Source organism: Chiloscyllium plagiosum, chromosome 26 (genome assembly GCF_004010195.1).
Source record: "Chiloscyllium plagiosum isolate BGI_BamShark_2017 chromosome 26, ASM401019v2, whole genome shotgun sequence".
Lineage (NCBI taxonomy): Eukaryota > Metazoa > Chordata > Chondrichthyes > Orectolobiformes > Hemiscylliidae > Chiloscyllium > Chiloscyllium plagiosum.
The window spans coordinates 46559081-46584515 of record NC_057735.1 but is presented as its reverse complement, the minus strand read 5'-3'; the positions used below and the strand labels follow the sequence as shown (position 1 = coordinate 46584515).

General features: G+C 44.5%; 1 protein-coding gene across 2 annotated transcripts in view; it reads left to right on the top strand.

The window, feature by feature from the left end:
• The window catches only part of LOC122563315 (sodium-coupled monocarboxylate transporter 1-like), a 107805-nt gene that overhangs the window by 64714 nt on the left and 17656 nt on the right, over positions 1–25435 (top strand). The window lies entirely within an intron of this gene.

The following is a 25435-nucleotide window of genomic DNA, read 5'->3' as shown; positions in this document are numbered from 1 at the left end:
AATTGGACAAAGATACTTACATGAAATTTGATTAGAGATCAGTCATGATCTCAATGAATGGTAGTGGAACACCTCCTGATTTACTTCCGTTTCCGTGTTTGTATGTACCCAAGGCAATATGATGCCTGGTTTTGTGGATATTTGCCCCACCATTCCTCTTTTCTGGACTGGTTCTAAGGACCAGCTCAGTTTACATTATTGTGTTTGAACAGGAAGACACTCTTAAGATTAGATTAGATTATTTACAGTGTGGAAACATGCCCTTCGGCCCAACAAGTCCACATCGACCCTCCGAAGAGCAACCCACCAGACCCATTCTCCTACCTTTACCCCTTCACCTAACACTACGGGCAATTTAGCATGGCCAATTCACCTAACCTGCACATTTTTGGACTGTGGGAGGAAACCGGAGCACTCGGAGGAAACCCACGCAGACACGGGGAGAATGTGCAAATTCCACACAGATAGTTGCCTGAGGTGGGAATTGAACCCGGTTCTCTGGCGCTGTGAGGCAGCAGTGCTAACCACTGTGCCACCGTGCCGCCCGTTATCTTAAACAAATAATTTTTTTTGCATGGTGTCAATCAGGTACAAGTTACATTAGTTAGATAAACAGTAGTCTGACAGTATGGTACTTGAGTATTGCTGAAAAAGATACATTGACCTATTGGACAAATGACTAATGTTGTATATGAATTTCAACACTGGGTGATGATAGGAATGTAGATTACACATCCCAAAGATGGTGGATGGCATCAAAGAGCAATCTACTGACTGCAGCCAACTAGCCCATGCTTCCAAAACTCATAATGTCCAACATTAGGCATGATTCTACAGTTGGACAACATTTGTTACATAATCTTGATTTTATAAAGAATTATGCTGACAATTAATTTGGGTTCCTCTCTCCGGCTTCAAATTAAGGTGTGTACTGGAAGATACATTTGTTAATATACAGAGTACTGTTCTTTTCAGACGGAAAGAAAACAATAGGTGAGAATCGTTTCCTGGTTCATATCTCAAGGCAATACGTGGCCCAGTCAAAGTCAACTTGTCTGGTTTAAAACTTGAACAAAGCTTGACGGTTAATCCTTAGCCATCATTATCTTGTGCACTGTCCATGGCAGCACCTCTACCAATTAGAATTTACTTGCCAATCAATAAGCATTCTCCTATCATGCAGTATAAATCTTGATTTCCCTTGAATATCGTATTCTAGTGAATTGTCCTGATTTAGCAAAAGGAAAGGTTTTGACAAAATGTGTCTTCTCTACAATACTAAAGTTAAATGAACATTGTGACTCTTCACAAGACTCAGGATTTTCTGCCTTATTCAGACCTAAGTCTGTATGGCATTCTCTTGCAGACTTTATGCAATCTCCAGCAGTAACCCTTTCAGAACTATTATACAATAGATTTAACATACACTTTTGAGCCTCATTGCTGATGAGCATCATTTAAATTAGCCTGGAGGTACTCTGTTACGACATGGGGTACACCCCACTGCTAATTTAAACACAACACACAGAAAAGCTCACCTCGCACCATAATTTGTTAAATTTCTAGAGGCAAAGAACTATCCCAGATTTTATTATTTAAAGAAACAAATAACAATTTTATTCTCTAAGTCTAAAAGAAAACATTAAACAACAACCATTTACCAACTCCTTTTTCTTCAACCTATTTTTGCCCCATTCCCCACTCTACAATATTGGTCCGATAAATTCCCTCTTAAATTTACGGCAAATCAATTTCAAAGCCAGTTGTCCCTCTTCGGATATCAAACTTTCTCTGTAGGTTTCTCTAGGTCGGCTTCGTTATTCTGATGCACAAACTTTTTATGGACAGACACCTTTCAGAGAGCTATTCTGCTGGCAGTTGTTGCTTGCTTGGCTACTCTTCGCTGTTCTCTATAACAATTCAAAATGTCCAATTTTATACCCCAAAACATCGGATCATTTCATTGGTTTGATGCCATTCAAAACAGTAAGATTCAAATTCAATTGGATTTTGGCATCTGGAGCATAATTTAAACTGATTGGCCGAATTTGAATTTGTTTTTGTACCATGGCAACGTAAAACCAGGTATTTGTTTCAACCAAATGTTACATTTTAAAATTTGTCAACACACACTCTGTGCCTCCTTAAGCCTGTGCCAGCTTCCACTGTCTTAAAGGTACAATATGCACCTACCTTCATAACACCTCCCCCCTTAAGAAAAAAAAGAACCATCATAATGAAAAAGTGGCTTTTTATTCCTATTCCTTAACCACATCACCATGACACACATCTAACTTTAATCTAAGTTCATCTTAACTTGTTTCCATATATGTACAACATTGGATAGATACCAATCTCATCTAAACATTATCAGTTAAATCTGCAATAACGCATTTGCGATTACATGCTTACAACCTGCAACATGTATGATTTTAAAATTAAAAGTCTGTAGCATAACACTCCAATGAAATAGTCTCATATTCTTGTATTTAAAGCATTCCAAGAATGTAAAAGGATTGTGATCCGTGGACACAGCCGTCTCCGACACAATGTTTGTGACATGTGCATTAAAATGTTATAAGGCCCATACCAAACTCAATAGTTCTTTTTCAGTTGTGGACTATTTCCTCTGGTGGATGTTGTGTTTCTTTGAAAAGTAACCAACTGGCAGTTCAAACCCATCCTCATCTTCCTGTAGCAGTACAGTTCTAACTCCTTTGTCCCTAGCATCGATGGCAACTTTCAGGGGTTTCAAAAAGTTTGGTGTAGCTAAAACTGGTGAGGTGGTTAATATTGCTTTCAAATGGTTAAATGCCTCTGGCATTGTTCTGTCCACTGAAACTGTGTTCTTCTTCAGAAAATCTGTTAACGGTGCTGCTACACTGCTGAAGTTTCAAATTCCTTGATGACCGTCGTCGTTACATTCCATGGGGTCACCTTTCCATGACTGATGTTATGTCTCAAGAACGTCACCTCTGCTGTCGTGAATTCAGTTTTGTTTAAGTTTATTACAGGTTTTGCAGTTGTTCAAAGAGCTCTGCCAACTCTACCATGTCATCTTGCCAGCATAATTAAAGATACACTACATCGTCCAAATAGACTTCACAGCTTGTTAACCCAGCCTCAACTTTGTTCGTGAGTCTTTGGAATGTGGCGGGTGAGTTCTTCATTCCAAAGGCATCACTTTAAATTCATATAGCCCATTTGGGGTTACGAACACAAAACTTTCTTCCGCCTTCTATGATAAAGGTACCTGCCAATAACCTGTAGTCCAATTTGGTGATGTAACTGGCTTGTCCAACTTTCTCGATACAGTCCTCCAATCTCAGAATTGGATAGGAGTCTGATTTTGATCTTCCGATAATCCATGCAAAATCATCGAGTCCCATCAGGTTTGGGAACTAAGATGATTGGCCATATCCACTCGCTCTGGCTCAGTTCGATGATATTTACATTGAGCATGGCCTCCACCTCCTCTGGATCTGTCTGGCTTTGAAAGGATTAAGCTGAGGGATGTTGTTTATCAGAACAGCATTCCCTATGTCTACTTCATGTACAATAGCATTAGTCGTCCCCATCTGATTTCTACATATGTCCTCATTCTGCAGTAACAAACCTTTCAACTCTATTCTTTGCTCCTGACACAGAGTTCACTGACCTATCCCACTCCTCAAGGGCTTTTAAGATTTTTTGAGGCACATCAAAATCCACATCATCTGGATTTGATTCCTCATTCTGCGCGGCAGTAACTAACACCTGTTTCTCCAGTTCGTTCTCTCCAGTATAATACGGTTTCAACATGTTCACATGAATTACGCTATAGTTTTTTTCTCTCTGGCATCTTTACTGGATAGTTCACCTGACTCAACCTTTTCTCAATATGACAGGGACCACTAGATTACTTAGATTTAGATTACTTAGATTACTTACAGTGTGGAAACAGGCCCTTCGGCCCAACAAGTCCACACCGCCCCGCCGAAGCGCAACCCACCCATACCCCTACATTTACCCCTTACCTAACACTACAGGCAATTTAGCATGGCCAATTCACCTAATCTGCACATCTTTGGACTGTGGGAGGAAACCGGAGCACCCGGAGGAAACCCACGCAGACACGGGGAGAACGTGCAAACTCCACACAGTCAGTCGCCTGAGGCGGGAATTGAACCCGGGTCTCTGGCGCTGTGAGGCAGCAGTGCTAACCACTGTGCCACCGTGCCGCCCACTAAACTTGGCTTTGAAGGGTTCTCCTGTTACTGGTAACAGTACTAACACGTCATCCCCTCGGGAAAATGTCCGAGTCTCAGAGTTATCTGGCACCTACTTCATTTTATGCCATGCCCTCTTTAGGTGCTGTTTAGCTAACTCACTTCCTCGACTTAATCTCTCCCTCACCTCCGATACTAAGCTAAGTATGAAATCTCCAACTTTGGTCCTTTAAATTCTATTTAATCAATTACAAAGGACCTCTCACTTCATGACCAAATATTAACTCAAAGGGAGTAAACTGAGTAGAGTCTTTTGGGGTATCTCTAATGGTAAACAATATGAGTGGGATACCTTTATCGTAATCATTCGGGTAATTCTGACCGTATGTTCTCAACATGGTCTGATGCCACCTTTCTAAAGATCCCTGGGATTCAGGATAATGTGCACTTGATTTGAAGTGTTATATACCTAAGTTATTCATGACATCCTTAAACAGCCCAGCAGTAAAATTAGACCCTTGGTCCGACTGAATCTCTCTGGGTAGCCCATACCGTGTGAAGAAAGCTATTAACTCCTCTGCCATACTTTTTGCCATAACACTCCATAATGGAATTGCCTCAGGAAATCTGGTAGACGCATCCATTATGGTTAATAAGTACTAGTTCCCACTTTTAGTTCTCAGAAAGGGACCTACATAATCAATTATAACCCGCGTGAAAGATTCTTCGAATGTGGGAATTGGCAACAAAGGTGCTGGTTTTATTACCACCTGTGGCTTCCCTGCCATTTGGCATGTATGACACGTATGGCAAAAGTTCAACATATTCTTGTGCAATCGAGGCCAATACAGATGTTTTTGCACCTTAGCCTGAGTCTTTCGTGCACCTAGGTGACCTCCTACAAGTAGTTCATGTGCTACCCTTAACACTTCCTGTCTGTATGCTATTGGCAACACAATCTGGTGCACTTAGGCCTATTTCTCCTCTGCACTAACCTGCCATGTCTTAGAATCCTATCTTTCAGATAATAACACTGAGGAAAACTCTCTGCCTCCTTTTCAGAGTATGCATCCACATATATATCTTTTATCATCTTGTCTGTCTGTTGCAAATCTCTTGTCCTTTCAAGACTGAACACTTCTGTCTGACCCACTGCCTGTTCAGGTTTTTCCTGCATCTTTACGTCAACCAGGGTCCGCTAACTGAGCCTCAACTCCTTCATCTTTCTCTTTACTTTTTGCTTCGTGCTGTGACTTATAACAGTGGGATCTTGTTACTATACAGTCTGGGAAAATACCAGAATATTTTTCTTTTAACTCCTCAGTTTCTTGGTCTTCCTTGGGCTTCTCTACAACAAGGGGTGTCACTCCCACCTTGGACCCTGCTAAATCATTCCCAAGATCAAACTGGATTCCTGGAACTGACACTCTGTCAATCACTCCCATTGTTACTTCCCCGTCTTGAGTTGGTACTCCAATCTGCTCTTACGTAGGGGAAAGCTAAATTTCTGTCTGTCTATCCCATAAATTACCACACTCTTGGGTAACAGATCAGAAAGAGTGCAAATTCGCTCATCTCTTACTATTAGATACTGGCTAGATCCTGTATCTCTCAAAATTATAACTTCTTGCCCTTCTCCCCCTGTTCTTTCTGAGTAAAGTTTACCCACAGAGGCAAGTTCTTTACAGAGACCAGGGACTAACTCCATACCCAGCCCCTGCCCAGGCTGTGCACTCCCCTGCAGCTCCTCAGCTTTTCTTGGGGTTTCCTTTACTATTTTCACTAATGCCATTGGCTTAGCTTCTTTTACTACATCTTTTCCTACAGTGCCTTTGTTTAATGACCAGCACTGTGACTTTATGTGTCCAACTTTACCACAGTGGAAGCACCTGAGGCCTTTCACCCCCTTTCCACACTCTTGGACTTCTTTTTTAATCTGTGATAAACACGCACCAGTGTTCTCTACTCTTAGTTTCATAGTGTAGGATTTCCCCCTTCTCCCAACTTCTATCTCCCAAAATCACTGACTTATCAATGATCTCTATCAGTCAGTCCTCATATCAAACCTTCATATGTTTCTCTTCACTTTCCCACACTTAGCACTGCTGCAACGTTATGCCTACAACTAACAGCTTCCACAGTAAGCGAGCTATTCAGCTACAACACTTGGGTCAACCAAAAGTGTTTCAACACACTAGCTACATTCTCTCTCTCTTATACAAGAAAGGTGTATACATGGAGTCAATCGGAACCAGTCAAAGAAGGCACATGTTGAAATAATTACAGAGAGGCCAGTATTCTGTCACCAAGTCACCCTTTATTTACATGTACATGGTAAATTGGCTATGGCCAGCCAACTTGGAATCACTCCCTGAAGTAAGGAAACTCTGAACCTCCTGTTCATCTTAGTTAATCAAGGTTCTCTGATGGCCCAGGTTAACAGCCCCAATCAAGGATCTCATAGTCAATAAGGCCCACCTGGTTCCAGTCACTGGAACCTCCCCACCTGCCTCCTCAACTCTGGAAATGTAGGCCTGATCTTTCTCAGGTAGCTTCTTCTGCAACATTGTCACCCCAGATATGGTTCTTCTAACACATCAGGTGACATCTACCAAACTGTATCCAGTCTCTTATGTCCAGAGCATCATGGGAGAGTTTTATTCTCTTCTTCTGGCTATAATGGTATCGAAGCTGCACCCAGCTCTGACTCAGGTTTACTTGACATTAGATGGCAGGGGAGAACCCACAGTTCCCGACAGGCCCATATGTAAGGTAGCAGCTTTCAGGTGATCTACATGTTTGTTCAGGACCGCTTCAACCACCTGAACTTTGTAAGTCGCAGGACCTGACCTCACGTTGACCTCACCTTACCTCCAATGCAGGGCCATTTCTGTGGTTTCGCACCAAACTTTGTCCCCTGACTCAAACTGTCTGCCTCTCTTAGAGGAAACATGTAGCCAGCCTTGGCATTCCTGCTGCTATTTCATTCTCCTTCTCCATCCCTGGTTTCAAAATATCAGCTTTAACCTGGTGCAGAGTCTTCTCCCTATCATTAACTCTTCTGGAGTTATCCCTGTAGTTGTATGTGGGTGGTCCTATAATCGAATAAGAACTTGGACGATTTGGTACCAAGTCAAGCTGTAGGCTATTTCTTTCAGTTTGCCTTCAACGTTTGGACAGCTTTTTCTGCCAGACCACTGGACGATAGATGGTATGGAGCTGTCCTTATGTGCTGAATGCGATTCAGCTTTGGGAAATATGCATATTCCCTGCTGGTAAATGATGTCCCATTCTCCATGATCAGTACTTCCAGAATCTGTATTGCAAATGAGTTTGCTAAATGATCTTTATGCACATCCAACCACTTTGAATGGGCATCCACAATGACCAGGACCATTGAGCCCATGAAAGGACTTGGGTTTACTTGGCTATTCACATGAATGTGTGGGTGCCACTGGTGACAAGTTTTGTCCTTGTTGGTAGAAAGTGCCCAGAGTGCCAACACAGCTATGTCAGCATCGAATCCTGGGCACCAGACATAACTTCTTGCCAACGTCTTCATTTTGGAAAACTCTGGATGATTCTGTGGAGTTAACCAGTATCTGGTGTTGACCTTTACCAGGACAATCACCCTTGCTCCCCATAGTAATGTGCCATCACCTACTGTGATCTGGGTTCTCCAGGTCTGTTTCCCCCCCCCCCCCGCTTTACCATCAGCTGTTTAGTTTTGCCCGGACAGGATCTTTGTGTCCACAGATATTGTCAACAGTGACTGGGAGGGTGTCCAGGAAATTTAAAGTCAGAACGGATTCTTCCAGGGAAGGCATCACCAGTGGAACATGGGGAGGCAATTCAAGACATCTGCATTAGCTACTTGGCTTCCAGTAATGTGTTCTAACTTGTACTTGTATGCACTGAGAATAAGGATCCACTGCTGAATTCTACCCAAAGCTATGGGCGACATTGCCTTGTCTTCCTTAAGTAACCCTGGCAAGGATTTGTAGTCCATCACTTTATGGATGAATTCATGGCCGTAAGGGTATGGTGAAATTTTCTCACACCAAAGATGATTGCCAAATCTATGTCTATCTGGGCGTATACATGTTCAACATTAGCCAAAAGCCAGGAAGCATACACTATTGGGTGCTCCTCTCTCCATTGGGCCATCAGTGAGCCAACACTACTCTGATATCATATGGGGAGGCATCATGTGCCAGTACCACCTCTCACTTAGGATCAAAGTAGACCAACACTTTACGATAATGATAGCTGCTTTTTCATTTCCCTAAACGCTATTTCTTGGCTATGTAACCATTTCCAAGGCTGACCCTTTTTCAGTAGCAGGTGTAAAGGTGACAGGATGAAGCCCAGGTTATGTATGAATTTCCTGTAATAATTCAGTAACCCAAGGAAACTCCTAAGTTCTGGTACATATGTACAAGAACACCTTTGATTGTCCTCACTTTATCTTCCAACTGATGTAACCTGGTTTCCCTTCTAAGGCATATGCCCGTCTGGGAGAAATGTTTAAGCACAATGTCCAAGTTTATTGGTCTTCCTGATTATTAGCATGTCATCCAGATTTAGGGTAGCCCTTGTTAAAGTTTTCTCCATTGTTTGCTGGGAGAGGGCGCAGGCTGATGGTACCCCAAATGGCAGTCTCATTTATTGGTAAAACCTCTTTTAGGTAGGTATTAATTCTGGTATGAGTCGAGAGTGCGTTGCTGGAGAAGCACAGCAGATCAGGCCGCATACGAGGAACAGGAGAATTGATGTTTCAGGCAAAAGCCCTTCATCAGGAAATTGTAGCATACATTTGGGATTCCTCATCTAGTTACAATGGCAGGTAAATGTAACTCATGTCCAGTTTAGTGAAGGACAGCCCCTCCGCCAATTTTGTGTATAAGTCCTCTCTGCAAGGGATTGGGTACTTATGCAGCTGCAAGAAGTGGTTTACCATTTCCTTAAAATCCTTATAAAGGATTTTGAACTGAGCCATCAGACTAAAGTGTCTTTAGTCCCTTTGATAGTCCCTAGACCTTTTGGAAAAATTCCTGGATATTTCATTAGGACTTCACTGAGGCAGCCAATTTCTAATCAAAACATGTTGAGCCAATCAAGGAGAACCTTTGTCAACCAATTCTGTCTGGTTGGGCCCAAGCCCGTTATTGTAATAAGTGGTAACTGTACCAGCTTCCTGTCATAGGAGAATGGAACCAAAGTCGTAACCTTAAACTGTAACAGTTGCCCAGTGTATGTTCTCAGTCTGACTGAGGGCTTGTGCAGTCATAAGGGTTGGAGTCTAGAGCAAATCTAGTTAAAGACAGATTCTGGTATCGGCCTCCATGAGAATCAGACCATTTAACCAAACATTAGTTTTAATTGGGGGATCTGATTTGGATATTGCCAAGCAATTTAACTGTCGAGAGTGTGGTGCTGGAAAAGCACCGCAGATCACGCAGCATCTGAAGAGCAGGAAAATCAACGTTTTGGGCAAAAGCCCTTCGTCAGGAATGAGGTGGGGAGCCTCGGGGGTGGAGAGATAAATAGGAGGGTCTGGGGCTGGGGGGGAAGGTAGCTGAGAGTGCAATAGGCGGATGGAGGTGAGGGGAAAGGTGATAGGTCAGAGGGGAGGGTGGAACAGATAGGTGGGAAGGAAGATGGACAGATGGGACGGGTCATGAGAACGGTGATGAGCGGGAAGGTTGGAACTGGGGTAAGGCAGAGGGGCGGGGAAATGAGGAAACTGGTGAAATCACATTGATGCCCTGGGGTTGGAAGGGTCTGAGGTGGAGATGATTCTTCCTCCAGGAATCAGATGGTAAAAGAGTGGCGATGCAGGAGGCCCAGGACCTGCATGTCCTCGACAGAGTGGGAGGAGGAGTTAAAGTGTTCAGCCAGGGAGGGGTTGGGTTGATTGGTGTGGGTGTCCCAGAGATGTAAAGCCATCCTCATGACCTGTCCCTCTTCCTTCCTATTTCCCTCCACCTCCATTCACCTATTGCACTCTCATTTACCTCCCACCCCCCTCCCATGTTTCTCTCCACCCCGAGGCTTCCAGCCTCATCCTGATGAAGGGCTTTTGCCCGAAACTTCGATTTTCCTGCTCCTGGGATGCTGCCTGACCTGCTGAGCTTTTCCAGCACCACAATCTTGACTCTAATCTCCAGCATCTGCAGTACTCACTTTTGCCTAAGCATTTAACTATTCCAACCTACATGTAGGTGGACTTTATAGGGTGCATACTCTTCTAGATACCAGTGTTTTCCTATTCAAGTCAGACCTTGTAGGACTCTATGACTCCTTTGTTGTCTTGAGTCTGCATACCAACAACAACTGCAATGGCTTGCTGACCATGATCCCTGAAGAGCTTTGCAGCCATTTTGCCGAGGCTCAGCTTTATTGTGGGGTTTTGCTGTTGACTGCCCTCGGGTCCCTCTGCTCAGGATGTGGCCTGCATGAGGCTCTGTGATAGCTGACACTCAGGTGGTGTTTCCCCAAGTCCAGTCAGACAGGTGAGATGTCCACTTCCATTAGGATACCCTGTTGCTCTCATGCTCCTTTTCTATACACAAAGCCAGTTGCAGTGCCCGTTTGAAGTCCAGTTGGGCTTCAGCTCATAGGCATTTTCGTGTAGTTACATCACTAATCCCACATAACAAACAGGGGTCTCAGCATTTCATTCAGGGTCAACCCCAAATCACATGCTTCTATCAGTCGTCTTAACCTCGCCAAAAATCCTGATACCAATTCCCCAGGTTATTGAACAGCCAGACAAAATAAATAGTCTCAGAATTGGCGGAGGTTTGGGCGTCATGATATTCCTTAACCAAATTCATCAACTCTTGGAAGGTATTAGTGTCTCGTGCCTCTGGGAACATTAAGCCCCTAATATCCAAAAATACTTCATGTCTGCAGTAGTCAGAAGGATTACTTATTTGGTTTCATCTGCTCCAATGTCATTTGCTCAGAAAAAATATCACATTCTTTCTACATACTGTGTACAGTCTTCAACAGCAGGATTAACAAATCATGCTTCCCGAAAAAAAGCTTACTCAAAGATGACTGTTGGGAGCGACTGTTCTTCAGGCATGTACTGTTTTTTCCCATCCCCACTGAAATAACTGCACAGAGGACAGTGTGCCATCACTGTCCCCCTTTATTTACATGTGCATAGTGCACTGGCTGTCAGTAGCCAACTCAGTCAGTCGCCAGCTCAGTCAGTCCCTGAAATGAGAAGATTCTGAATGCCCCATTTTTTTTTTGTTAAACTGTACAAAAAATACAATCAACAGGTAACAATAAACAGCAATTCACAGGGAAAAGGAGTGGCCAAACCCCAGCATGCAACCAATTCACAGGGAAATGAGGACGAACCACGTATCCCATCACAATTTATCGAAGAAAGGACACAGTAGATGTACATACATACAGACCAAATCCTATCAACTGAATAAAAATACATACACATAACACAGACATGCCTGGTAAACCAGCAAGTGGCCGGCCCTCCCACCTTTCGGCCGCTCAAGGTAGCCTGCTCCTATGCCTCTTCGGGCTCTCGGCCCACCCTTAAACCCCTTCTGGCCAGATCTAGGACAGCCTGAGCCATTCATTCCTCGGGAATACAGAACTCAGGATGGTTATCCATCTTCTGGCTCTTGGAGCGGCTGGCATTGGGATGACCTACACACCTTCCGGCTCAAGGGACAGCTAACTCACTGAACGGTCCACAGGATGGCATACCCACCTTCCAGTCTTGGGGTGACAGCTTTCGGGACAGCCTACAAACCTTCCGGCTCAATGTAAGGCCTGCCAGACCCAGGGATACACAAGACACAGTGTAGGTGATAAAATCGACCTTCAAAAAAGCTGAGTCTGTTACCAAAACAAAGTCCACTTCAGCAAGCAGTGTTCACTCCCAAAGGCAGTGAATGCACACCTCACAGCTCACACACAGGTGTTCAATCTCTGCAGAGGTCTGATCCATCTACAGTGGCCCAGACCCATTCATAGAGATACGGATGATTTGCAAATGTGCAGTTATATCACGGGCTCAGTCCAAATACCAAAAAGTGAAAACGTGCAAAAAGGAAAGTGCAGACACTACAAACCATAGCGCAAAGGCTAAGCTCTGCCACAAAATCACCATCATCCTTGCTTAAGAAAACAGAAAAAGTAACACGCAGGCTGCAACCAGTAGCGAAACAAAACAACAGTTCCCTAGTGAGAACTGAAATAGAACAGTACCACACTGGCTATGTGGCCAGCATGCTCAGAAATCAGTTCTCAAAAAAAAACAATAGGAACACCCTGGCTGTGGCCAACAGGCCTGTTAGCTCAGTCACGCCCTGAAGTGAGAGAATTCTGAATCCCCATTTATATTTTTATTCTAGCAGAAGTGCTTATATTTCCAGCACCCATTTTCTGTATATGTATGTGTAAGACGCAGTGAAAACATGAAGCATAAATAACTTTATTACAAGTCCACCACAAGACAAATCGGCCATGTGGCCAGAGAACCAGTAAGAAGCATAAGCCCAGAGCGAGCAATGCTTACATGAAACCAAAATAGAATTAAAGGAAGAATCTCCGTTTATTTTTTTTTTATTAATCCCCCACACTAATGCCAAACAGCAGTAGTGCTTATTCTCCCCAGCACCCATGTCGTGTGCATGTAGATGGAGGATACAGTGAAGAAACAGTGAATGCATAAAACTTTATTCGTATCCCACCACCAGGAAGAAAAATCATCTGAGTGGCCAAAGACAAGCAGTGCCCATCTCTTCAAGGGCAGTGCCTACATGATTGAAAAAGTGAAGGGGAAGGTAGGGACTAAATTAAAATAGAATTAGAGGAGGAATCCAATACTGCCAAACTGTAGCAGTGCTTACTTTTCCCCAGTACCTATGTCACGTGCGTGCAGGCATAGGACACAGTGAAGTAACAATGAGTGCAGAAAACCTTATTGACATTCCACCACCAGGAAGAAAGGAAACACCCAAGTGGCCAATGACAAGCAATGCCCTTCTCATCAAAGGGCAATGCCTAAGTGATCGAAAAAGTGAAGGAGAGGGCAGGGATTAAATCAAAATAGAATTGGAGGGAGAAATAAAACACTCCACCTCTCCCCGAAAACCTCGTGGGTGTTGGTAGATGCCGTATGCACCTTCTATAGGGACACCCGGGTCCGGATGTAATAGTAGAAGAGGGGCAAATATTAGTCATAACCCCCTGCCTAGACCTGTTAATCCCCTTTTTTTTTCTTTTTCTTTTTAAATTATTTTTATATAACTCCCGCACTACCACCTGAAGCAGTAGTGCTTATTTTTTCCTCGCACCCATATTGTGTGTGCAGGTGTAAGACACAGTAGATGAACAATGAGTGTATAAAATTCCACCACAAGGAAGAAAGGAAACACCTGAGTGGCAAGCAGTGACCTTCTTGAAAAAGGGCAATGCCACGTGATCAAAAAGTGAAAGGGGAGGGCAGGGACTAAATCAAAATTGAGTCGGAGGAGGAAATAAAACACTCCACTCCCTGCAGTGCTCACCTCTCCCTAAAACCCTCGAAGGTGTTGGTAGACACCATGTGCTCCTTTTCTAAGGACACTCGGGCCAGATGTAACCATGGAAGAGGAGCAGGCAATCGGCCATAATGACCCCCTCCACTGCCCGCTGCCTGGACCTGTTAATTCCCTGTTTATTTTTATCAACAGCAGCAGGAACACACTGATTGTGGCCCAGCCAGTTCAGAGTCAGTCTGCTGAGCTGAGAAGATTGCAAACCCTCTTTTTTTTTAGTGCTTATATTTTCCCCAGTGTGTGTGCAGTTGTGAGACACATTGAAAGACATCAGGTGTACAAATCTTTATTCAATTTCCACCACCAGGAAGAAGGGAAAAACCCAAGCAATGTACTTCTCAGAGGGCAATGCTGCATGATCAAATAGTGAAGTGGGGGGCAGGGATTAAATCAAAATAGAGTTGGAGGGGGAAATAAAACACTCCACTCCCTGCGGTGCACACCTCTCCCTGAACAGCTCGAGGGAATTGGCAGACACCTCATGCTCCTTCTCCAGAGACACCCAGGCTTCGATGTAACTGTGGAAGAGAAGCAGGCATCAGCCATAACGACCCCCTCCACGGCCCGCTGCCTGGACCTGTTAATCCTGTTTATTCTTTTTTTCAGAGTCCGTCCCCTAAACTGAGGAGATTCAAAATCTCCCAGTTATATATTTTTTTCTTTTTTTTTCTCCCTAAACTCAGGAGACTGTAAATCTCCTGGTTATATTTTTTCTAATATTTTATCCCTACACTACTGTCTAATTGCTGGGGTGCTTATATTTTCCCCAGCACCATATTGTGGGTGTATGCAGGTGTGAGACACAGTGAAAGACAACAGGTGTGCAAATCTTTCTTCAATTTCCACCACCAGGAAGAAAGGAAACACCTAAGTGGTCAGTGACAAGTAATGTCCTTCTCGGAGGGCAATGCTGCATGATCAAATAGTGAATGGGAGGACAGAGATTAAATGAAAATAGAGTTGGAGGGGGGAATAATACAATCCACTCCCTGCGGCGCCCACCTCTCCCTGAACAACTCCAGGGTGTTGGTGGACACTGCATGCTCCTTCTCCAGAGACACCCGGGCTCTAATGTAACCTCAGAAGAGGGGCAGGCAGGCGGCCCTAACGATCCCCTCCACACCCGCTGCCTGGACCTGTTAATCCCCTGTTTATTATTTTTTTCTTACTTTTTTTTCCCCTTTTTTCTTACCCCCACACTACCACCTAACTGCGGTAGTGCTTATATTTTCCCCAGCACCCATGTGTGTGTGCAGGTGTGAGACACAGTGAGAGACATAAGGTGCACGAATCTTTATTCAATTTCCACCACCAGGAAGAAAGGAAACACCCGAGTGGCCAGTGACAAGCAGTGCCCTTCACAAAAGGGCAATGCTGTGTGATCAAACAGTGAAGGGGAGGGCAGGGATTAAATCAAAATAGAGTTGGTGGGGGAAATAATACACTCTACTCCCTGCGGCGCCCACCTCTCCCTGAACAACTCCAGGGTGTTCGTGGAGACCGCGTGCTCCTTCTCCAAGGACACCTGGGCTCTAACGTAACCACGGAAGAGGAGCAGGCAGTCGGCCCTAATGACCCCCTCCACGGCTATAGCTGGGGTACCTATGGTGTTCTCACATTGTCCATATCCTCGTATCTATTCACATCCAGAAGAACTGTAATAATGGTGGAACACCAAGTCAGTAATGATGAAAACATATCACCACTTAATTGTACACATGAAGCTTTCAGATCATACATAGAGAATAGCTTTGAAGGTTTTATGGTAAATCTATCTGTTGTGAAACATTAAGCACATTGAGTTGGAGCAGCAGTGAGAGAGGAGCAGAGTGAACCTACGGGTGGATGGTTGCAGCAGAGCTTCTGGATAAATATGAGGAAGGGACCCAAATCCAGGCTTATTCGAAGCAGGAGCGGGAGCATAAGACCATGAGACATAGGAGCAGAAATTAAGCCATTTGGCCCATCGAACCTACTCTGCCATTCAATCATTGCTGATAAGTTTCTCAACCCCTTTCTCCCTGTAACCCTCGATTCCCTTAACAATCAAGAACCTATTGATTTCAGTCTTAAATATACTCAATGACCTGGCCTCTACAGCCTTCTGTTGTAACAAATTCCATAGATTCACCACTCTCTGGCTGAAGAGGTTTCTCCTCATCTCCGTTCTAAAGGATCTTCCATTTACTCAAAGGCTGTGCCACCGGGTCCTAATCTCTCCTGTGAATGGTAACATCTTCCCAACATCCACTGTATTCAGGCCTTTCAATACTCTGTCAGTTTCAAGTAGATCCCCTCCTCATCCTTTTAATCTCCCTCGAGTATAGACCCAGAGTTCTCAAACATTTTTTATATGTTTAGCCTTTCATTCTTGGGATTATTCTTGTGAACCCTCTCCAGGGCTAGTACATCCTTCCTGACGTAATGTGGGGACCAAAATTGCTCATAATATTCTACATGTGGTCTGACCATAGCTTTATAAAGCCTTGGAATTACATCCCTGCTTTTATACTTCTAGTCCTCTCAAAATAAATTCCAGCATTGTATTTGCCTTCCAAACTAATGACTCAACCTGCAAGTTTACCTTAAGAGAATCCTGGACTAGTAATTCCAAGTCCTTTTGGACTTCAGATTTCTGAATTTTCTCCCCTTTTAGAAAATAGTCTGTGCCTCTATTCTTCCTACCAAAATGCATGACCGCACACTTTCCCATTTTGTATTCCATCTGCCACTTTTTATCCAGTCTCCTAACCTGTCTAAATATTTCTGCAGCCTCCCTGCATCCTCAATACTAACTGCCCGTTCACTTAGGTTTGTATCATTTGCAAACATAGCTAGCATGCCCTCAGTTCCTTCATCAAAATCATTAACGTATAAAATGAAAAGTTGTGGTCTCAACACAACCTTGCAGAATTCCACTAGTTTTTGACTGCCATCCTGACAAGGACCATTTTACCCCCACTCTCTGCTTTCTGCTAAACAGTCAATCTTTTGTCCGTGCTAGTACTTTGACTCTAAAACCATGGGCTCTTACTCAGCAGTCTCCTGTGTGGGACTTTGACAAAGGCCTTCTGGATGTCCAAGTAGATGATATCCATTGGCTCTCCTTTGTCTAACCTGCTTGTTACCTCCTCAAAGAACTCTAATAGATATGGCAGGCATGACCTCCCCTTGATGAAATCATGTTGACTTTACCCTATTCTACTACACACTTCCAAGTATTTGGAGAGAGGAGGAAATGGTAAACTTGGCCCGTGAAATGCTACTCCTGCAATGCATAAAAAACCAGGTACACTTCCTGTGCTGCTTAGGAAATAACATTTGGGACTGAGAAAGTGATGCCGGGAAGGGCACAGAGTATAAAGTCCTTATGTTTGTAGTTTGTTAAAAAGAGTGAAAGAGAGGAGAAATTTGATTTGGTGAGTTGTGTGTAAGTTTGAGTAATTCATTCCTTGTTTATTGCTTGTAGTTGGTAAGGTTCACAATGGCAGGAGAACTTGGCCCTATGGAATGCTGCTCCTGAAATATGTAGGAAAGCAGGGACACTTTCAGTGTCCATAGTGTCCATGTATACAGGAAGTAAGCTGAAATGCATCTCTTGATTCCCTGAATGGAGTGGCTGGAGCTGCAGATAGACTCACTGTGGAACATCCATGATGTTGAGGATGTCGTGGATGGCAAGTTTAGTAAGTTGTTCACACAAATAAGGACTACACAGGCAGAAGAGTGTGGGTGACCTCTTGGAAGACTGATAAGTACAGACAGGCAGTGCAGGGGCCACCTAGGCCATCCCTCTTTCAAAGAGCTATACTGTGTTGGTTCTGTTGGGGTAAATGGTCTTTCAGGTTTGTGGTACCATGTTTGGTGTTGCTGCACAATGGGGAGAGCAAAGTCTTGGAGACCTGTATTGATTGGGAACTTGATTGTAAGGGGAACTGACAGGTGGTTCTGTGGCAGGAAATGAGACTCTTGAATGTTATGTTGCCTTCCTGGTGCCTGAGTCAGGATTGCCCCAGTGGGGCTGCAGGCCATTCTGAAGAGGGAGGGTGAATGCCCAGCGGTTGTGGTACTTGTCGGTATCAATGACACAAGTAGAAAAAATGAGGTCCTGCAACAGGAATTTCACGATCTTGGTAGTGGATTAAAGAGGAAGACTACTAAGGTTGTAACCTCCAGATTACTTCCAGTGTCACAGTGAGTAGAATAGAAAGATCGATCAGATGAAAGCGTGGCTAAAATAGTTGGTATAGGAGGTTTCTCATGCTGCTGTGGAGATTTTAAACTGATTTGGCATGGGAATGCGGTACACTGTAGATGTAACATTGGACCTTGCTCAATCAAATATAGAGGGAATGCAAGGAGCTTGACTGGCAAGGTGGATGAACTATGGTACTGTTGCATTCACTGAAACACGGCTGAAGGAAGGACAAGAGAGGCAGCTCAGCATTCCAGAGTTTTGAAGTTTTGTGTGTGATTAGTGAAGGAGTAGTAGAGGTTGGCTATTACATTATTGATAAAGGAAACCATCACTGAAGTAATGAGAGAGGATATCCACAAAGGGTCTTTCTATTTAAGGCCACCTTGGGAGAAGGGGTGATTACCTTGCTGGGATTATACCACAGCCCTCCAATAGTCAGAGAAAGATAGAGGAGCAGATATATAGCAAAATCACAGAAAAAGTATGAGGATTACCAGGGAAACAGACTGTGTAGAGACCAAAGTAGCAACCTGTGCATAGAACCAGTGGATGTAGGTGTAGTCTTAAGTGAATATTTCTCAGTATAAGTATTCGCAGCAGGGAAAGACATTGTAACCAGAATTTCAGTTGGGATGTTGAGGTTCTCAATCAAGATTTATGAGGAAGAGGCATTAGATATTTTGGCAGGCATAAAGATGCATAAAACCCCAGGGCCTGATGAAGTGAATCACAGGCTGCTATGAGAAGTAAGAGAGGAGATTGCTGAAATTCTCGTCGAGATATCTAATACTCCACTGTCAACAGATGAAGTGCCAGATAACTGGAGGATGGCTAACGAGGTTCCTTTGTTCAAGAATGATAACAGAGATAGTCTAGCTAATTACAGACCACCTAATCTGACGTTAGTGGTAGGGATGTTGTTGGAAAAAATTCTGATAAACTGGATTAATCAGTACCCAGAAAGGTAGGGATTGATCAGAGATAATCAGCATGGATTTATTAGAGGGAGATCTTAGCTGGAAATGTGTTGCTGGAAAAGCGCAGCAGGTCAGGCAGGATCCAGGGAACAGGAGAATCGACGTTTCGGGCATAAGCCCTTCTTCAGGAATGAGGAAAGTTTGTGCAGCAGGCTAAGATAAAAGGTAGGGAGGAGGGACTTGGGAGAGGGGCGTCGGAAATGTGATAGGTGGAAAGAGGTCAAAGTGACATATCCTTGGTGGAGTGGGAGGGGGAATTGAAATGTTGAGCTACAGGGTGGTTGGGTTGGTTGGTCCGGGTGTCCCAGAGGTGTTCTCTGAAACGCTCCGCAAGCAGCCGGCCTGTCTCCCCAATATAGAGGAGGCCACATCGGGTGCAGAGGATGCAATAGATGATATGTGTGGAGGTGCAGGTGAATCTGTGGCGGATATGGAAGTTTCCTTTGGGGCCTTGGAGGGAGGTGAGGGGGGAGGTGTGGGCACAAGTCTTGCACCTCCTGCGGTTGCAGGGGAAGATCTTGTCTGACTAATTTAATTGAGTTTTTTGAAAAAGGTGACTAAGTACACTGATGATCGCAGTGCAATTGATGTGATTTACATGGTCTTCAGTGAGGGTTTTGACAAGGTCCCACATGGAAAACTGGCTCAAAAGGAAAGAGACCATGGGATACATGGCAAATTGGCAAGCTTAATAAAAAGACTTAACTTAGGTGGCCAAGGATAGTGAAGGGTTATTTATGTGATTAATAGCTCATGAACAGCAGTTTAACACAGGGATTGATGCTGGGACAGTTGCAGTTTGCTATATACATTAATAACATGGATGTGAATGTAGAAAATATAATTAGTAAATTGGCAGATAACACAAAACTTGGAAGTGTTGATAATGAGGAGGATGGTCTCAGGCTGCAGTCTGATATTGATCAGCTGGGTAAATTAGGAAGAGCACTGGAAAATGAAATTTCATCTCGACAAGTGTGAGATGAGAAATTTTGGGACCTCTAATAAGGGAAGGATATATACAATGAATGGAAGGTCCCTAGAGACATATAGAAACATAGGGATCTTGGTGTACAATTCATAGATCCCTGAAGATGTCAGTACAGATAGACAGAGTAGTGAAGAAGGGTTGCTTGCCTTCATGGTGTAGACTAAAAGAGTAAGGAAGAGTTGAAAAGTGTGGCGCCGGAAAAGCACAGCAGCTCGGGTAGCATCCGAAGCGTGGGAGAGTTAACGTTTCATTGGAATGTGAAGGGGGAAAGAGCTGAGAGGTAAGTGGGAAGGCAATAGCTGGATGCAGGTGGGGGTTAATTGTGACAGGTTGATGGGAAGGGTGAGTGGATAGGTGGGAAGAAAAGTGGACAGGGAGAACAGGCCAAGAGAGCCGTGACTAGTTGAAGGGTTGGGTCTGGGTTGAGGTGGGGGGGGTGGAGATTTGGAAATTAGTGAAGTCAATGCTGTCATTGTCAGGATCCGAGGTGGAAGATGAGGCATTCTTCCTCCAGTTGGCGGGAGGCTTTGATTTGGCAGTGGAGGCGGCCCAAGGTTTACATGTCCTTGGGGGAGTGGGAGGGGGAGTTGAAGTGGTTGGCTACAGGGTTGTGCAGTTGTTTGGTGCGTGTGTCCTAGACACGTTTCCTGAACTATTCAGCGAGTTGATGTCTTGTCTACCTGATGTAGAGGAGATTACGCAGTAGATGAGGTGGGTGGACGTGCAGGAAAATCAGGAGGAGCAATTCCACTCCAGGACATCTCAGATGGCCTCCTACTTCAAGGTCTGCAATTTCCCCTTCAACATTGCCCACCAGCACATCTCCTCCGCTTCCTGCAGCTCCACCCTTGAACTCCAACCATCTAACTGCAACAAATAGAACCCCCGGTCCTCATCTTCCACCCCTTGAATCTCTAGACACAGCGCGTTATCCTCCGCCATTTCTGCCACCTACAGTCAGACCCCACCATCAAAGATATGTTTCCCTCCTCACTCCTATCTGCGTTCTGCAGAGACCATTCCCTCCATGACTCCTTTGTTAGTTCCGCGCCCCCTCCCCCACCTACTCATCCTCCACAACTGGCACCTTCTCTTCTCACCGCATGAGGTTTAAGACCTGTACCACTTCCCCCTTCACCTCCATCCAAGGCCGCAAAAGGATAATTTCTCATTCAGTGGAGATTTTTCTGCACATCCACCTACCTCATCTGCTGCATTGTTGCTCTTGATCTGGTCTTCTCTACACTGAGGAGACAGGATGCCAACTCGCGAAGCAGTTCAGGAAACATCTCTGGGACATACACCAAACAACTCCACCGTCCTGTGACGGACTACTTCAATTCCCCCTCTCACACCCCCAAGGACATGCAAGCCATGGGCTCTTCGACCACCAAAGCAAAGCCGCCTGAGGAAGAACGCCTCATCTTCTACCTCCAGTCCCTAGAACCACACAGTATCAACAGTGACTTCACTAGTTTCCAAATCTCCTTTCCCTCCACCTCATCCAAGATCCAACTTGGCACCGCCCTCTTGACCTGTCCATCTGTCTATCTTCCTTCCCATCAATCTGGTCCACCGTGCCTTTCACTATTAGCCTGGCCAACACCCACATCCATCTACCGCCTCCCCACCTTCCTTCCCCCTAGCCCCACTCCCACCCCTCTACATATCGCTCATCCCTTATCCCCCTCCACATTCCTGATGGAGGGCTTATGCCCAAAACATCGACTCTCCTGCTTTTCAGACGCTGCCTTTCCTGCTGTGCTTTTCTAGCTCCCTACTTTGCGACTCTGACTCTCCAGCATCTGCAGTCCTCACTTTCTTCTTACAGGAGTAAGGAAGTCTTGTTCCAAGTTTATAAACATTGGTTAAGCCACAGTGGGAATCCTGTGTGCAGTTCTGGTCACCACACATTCTGAAGGACTTGATTGCATTGGAGACGGTGCAAGGAGATTCACCAAGATGTGCCTGGGTGAAAAGGTGTCTGTTATGTGGAGAGACTGGATTGGCTGGGTTTGTTTTCCTTGGAGCAGAGGAGGCTGAGGGATGAGTCTGATTGAGGGATACAAATTTATGAGAGGCACAGACTATCGATTGTGAGAATCTCTTCCCCTTGGCAGATGTGCCCAAGACCTCAGGGTCCTGAGAGGGTGGTAGAGACAAGTACTCTTGCAACATGTAAGAAGCGTCTGGATGAGTATATAACATGCTCTACACCAAGTACAGGTAAATGGGATTTGTGTAAACTTTGTGAGAAGATTTGTAGCTCGGGTGCTCGTTGCTGTGGTTCTGTTCGCCGAGCTGGAAGTTTTTGTTGCAAACGTTTCGGCCCCTGTCTAGGTGACATCCTCAGTGCTTGGGAGCCTCCTGTGAAGCGCTTCTGTGGTGTTTCCTCCGGCATTTATAATGGCCTGTCCCTGCCGCTTCCGGTTGTCAGTTTCAGCTGTCCGCTGTAGTGGCCGGTATATTGGGTCCAGGTCTATTTTTGTACACTACGTTAGTTTTGCTCATGCTGGGTATCGGGTCCTTCGTTCTGGTGAGTTGTTGTCTGAGTGTGGCTGTTGGTTTGTGTGCTGTTATAAGTCCTAGTGGTCGCAGTAGTCTGGCTGTCATTTCAGAGATGTTCTTGATGTATGGTAGTGTGGCTAGTCCTTTGGGTTGCGGCATGTCCTCGTTCCGTTGTCTTTCCCTTAGGCATCTGTTGATGAAATTGCGGGGATATCCGTTTTTGGCGAATACCTTGTATAGGTGTTCCTCTTCCTCTTTTTGCAGTTCTGGTGTGCCAAACAAAGAACAGCCAGGGAATTCCTAGAAACATGGCACTCATCCACAACCTCCATCAACAAACACATAGACCTGGACCCAATATACCGGCCACTACAGCGGACAGCTGAAACTGACAACCGGAAGCGGCAGGGACAGGCCACTATAAATGCCGGAGGAAACACCACAGAAGCGCTTCACAGGAGGCTCCCAAGCACTGAGGATGTCACCTAGACAGGGGACGAAACATTTGCAACAAAAACTTCCAGCTCGGCGAACAGAACCACAGCAGGATTTGTGTAATTTGGGGTTTATTTGTCAGTATATACATGGTGGGAAGATGGGCCTATTTCTATGCTGTATGACATCTATGCAGCAGCAACACAAGGGCAAGGGTAGTGTGGTGCCAAATTGTCGGATAGTGAAGTTATGCACATTGCATTGGAGAGGACCCAAATCAGGATTTCCAAGATTACGTTTACAGAATGTTGATGTGTAAATGCAACAAGAACCCTAGTGCTTTGGGCAGTTTGCCAGAAAACTGGAATGTAACTGGTGTGGAAGACTCCAACAATGATATGGCATAGGATTTTGCACAAAGCTTGACACAAATACTTTCCAGTATGACCAGATCTGTCAACAAGCCTGGAGAACCCAAACATGATGCAATAACCTAAACCCTAAATCCCAGTAAACAGACATATCGTGAACTCACTGTAATGCATCCCCAGGGAATACATACACTCAGCATTCACTGTATCACATCCCAGGGAATATATGACAAGCATTCAAATATCTCATTGCAATTAATATACACACAGCACTCACTGTAGCACATCTCAGGGAATATGCACACTTAGCAGTCACTGCATCATGTCCCAGTGAATACACATGCTGCACTCAGTGCATAATTTCCCAATGGACAGAGATATCCCGTGAATACACATGCCAAGCATTCATTGTTCTATATATTGTGTACTCAGTATATGCCTGTTCCAGTGAATAGAAGAAGCCCTGCACTCCCTGCAATCGTGACCCAGTGTCTGCATGCCCTGCACTTAGTGTATTATAAACTGGTACATGAATAAGTATAAGTCTCACCGTATGACTTCACAGCCCACATCTCAGTAAATACCCAGCATTCACTGTTTCTTTCCCAGCAAATTCACACACTGCATCACGTCTCAGTGAATACACATACCAACATTCAACTATAAACCCAACTATTCCAAAACTCTCTTCGGAAGTCCAAGTATAATAAAGTGAACCGAGTCTAGCCAAGAGAGCCAGCGGCTTTGTCATTATGACTGGATTTCACAGAGTCCAAAGAACTATTAACTGAACACATTTGGGCAACAGGGCTCCAAACTGCCAGCCACCTGTCTTCCTCAACCAGCAGGAATATCATTCCCTCAACTTATCTGTGATCACCACAAGCGAGTCTTGTTGGCATGTACTCTTCTCCTGAATCATTCAAAATGTGTACATTCTCAGTCCCTTTGAGATTCCACAGCTCTTTGCTGTCTCGGTGTATCTACTGGGATGAGATGCTTTGTGTGCATATTCAGTTGGATCAGAAACAATTGAGTATTGGGTTTCTGTATTTAATGGGACCTGATGCAGTGAGTACTGGATTTTTGTTTTCACTGGAACGAGATACAGTCATTGTCCTGTCCTTCACATTCTGAGCTATGTTCTCTTATGGAGAGCAATGGGAGTTGTTTCAGTGGTCTGACAATAGAGACCAGCACTCTCTCACCACATTTGCTGCACCCTCTGGGATCTATATCACACAAGTGCTAGGCACCTGCTTTATGACTGATCTGTAGTCATAACCTCCATTCCTTCTAGTGGCTGTCAGATCCCAACAGCCATGACTTCCCTACTTGCAAGCATCCAAAGGTAGATAAAAATTTGTTATTTGCCCTAGCAGAGTGGAGCAGTTTAACGAGCATCTCGTAGCACTGGATCCAGTTTCTCTGTGTGAGCACATAGCTGTTGATCCTGCTCTCTCTAATCAGTTTTATTTGTTTCAGTGGGAAGGCCTTTTCCTTTGATCACTATGGAAGAGCACATAGCAACTTTAAGGAGTATGTAGCAAACTGCGAGACCACCCAGATCCTCCTCTGTGCAATGCCATGAGAGTTTTCAGGGGACTCACTGTCTTTCAGAGGGAGGGAGATTGAGGGTTCAGTAAGGTATCTGTAAATTATGCTGACAGAGGAATGGTTTGAGGTGGCTGACTAAAAAAGGTATGTCAATGACAGATGGGATCTTGGAATGACAGGGTTTGTTTGAGTTGATGGACAATTCACACAATGTTTTTTGCTGTGTTGGTAGAAGCTCACCATAGGCACAAATTTCCTGCTCTTTAAATTTCCTACTATTTTCGGTGCTGGTGAATCTTTAAACTGGCCACTGAATCATGGTTCTGAGTCACAGCCTGCCTCACCCCTATCAAAACCCTGTCCACATGCCTGCTCCCACCACTGCTAAATCTCCTGTTCCTATCCCTGCTCCAGACCTCACCCTGCTCCCTACATGAAGGGCAAGTACGAATTAGACTCAATATTAAACACAAGATCTAATGTCTGATTATTCCTAGTTACTTTACCAACATACTGAGCCAATAACAGTCTGGTATATTTTCAATTAGCTTTTCAGTTGGACAACCCACCACAACACAATGTAAATCATCAACCCACTGATTGTAG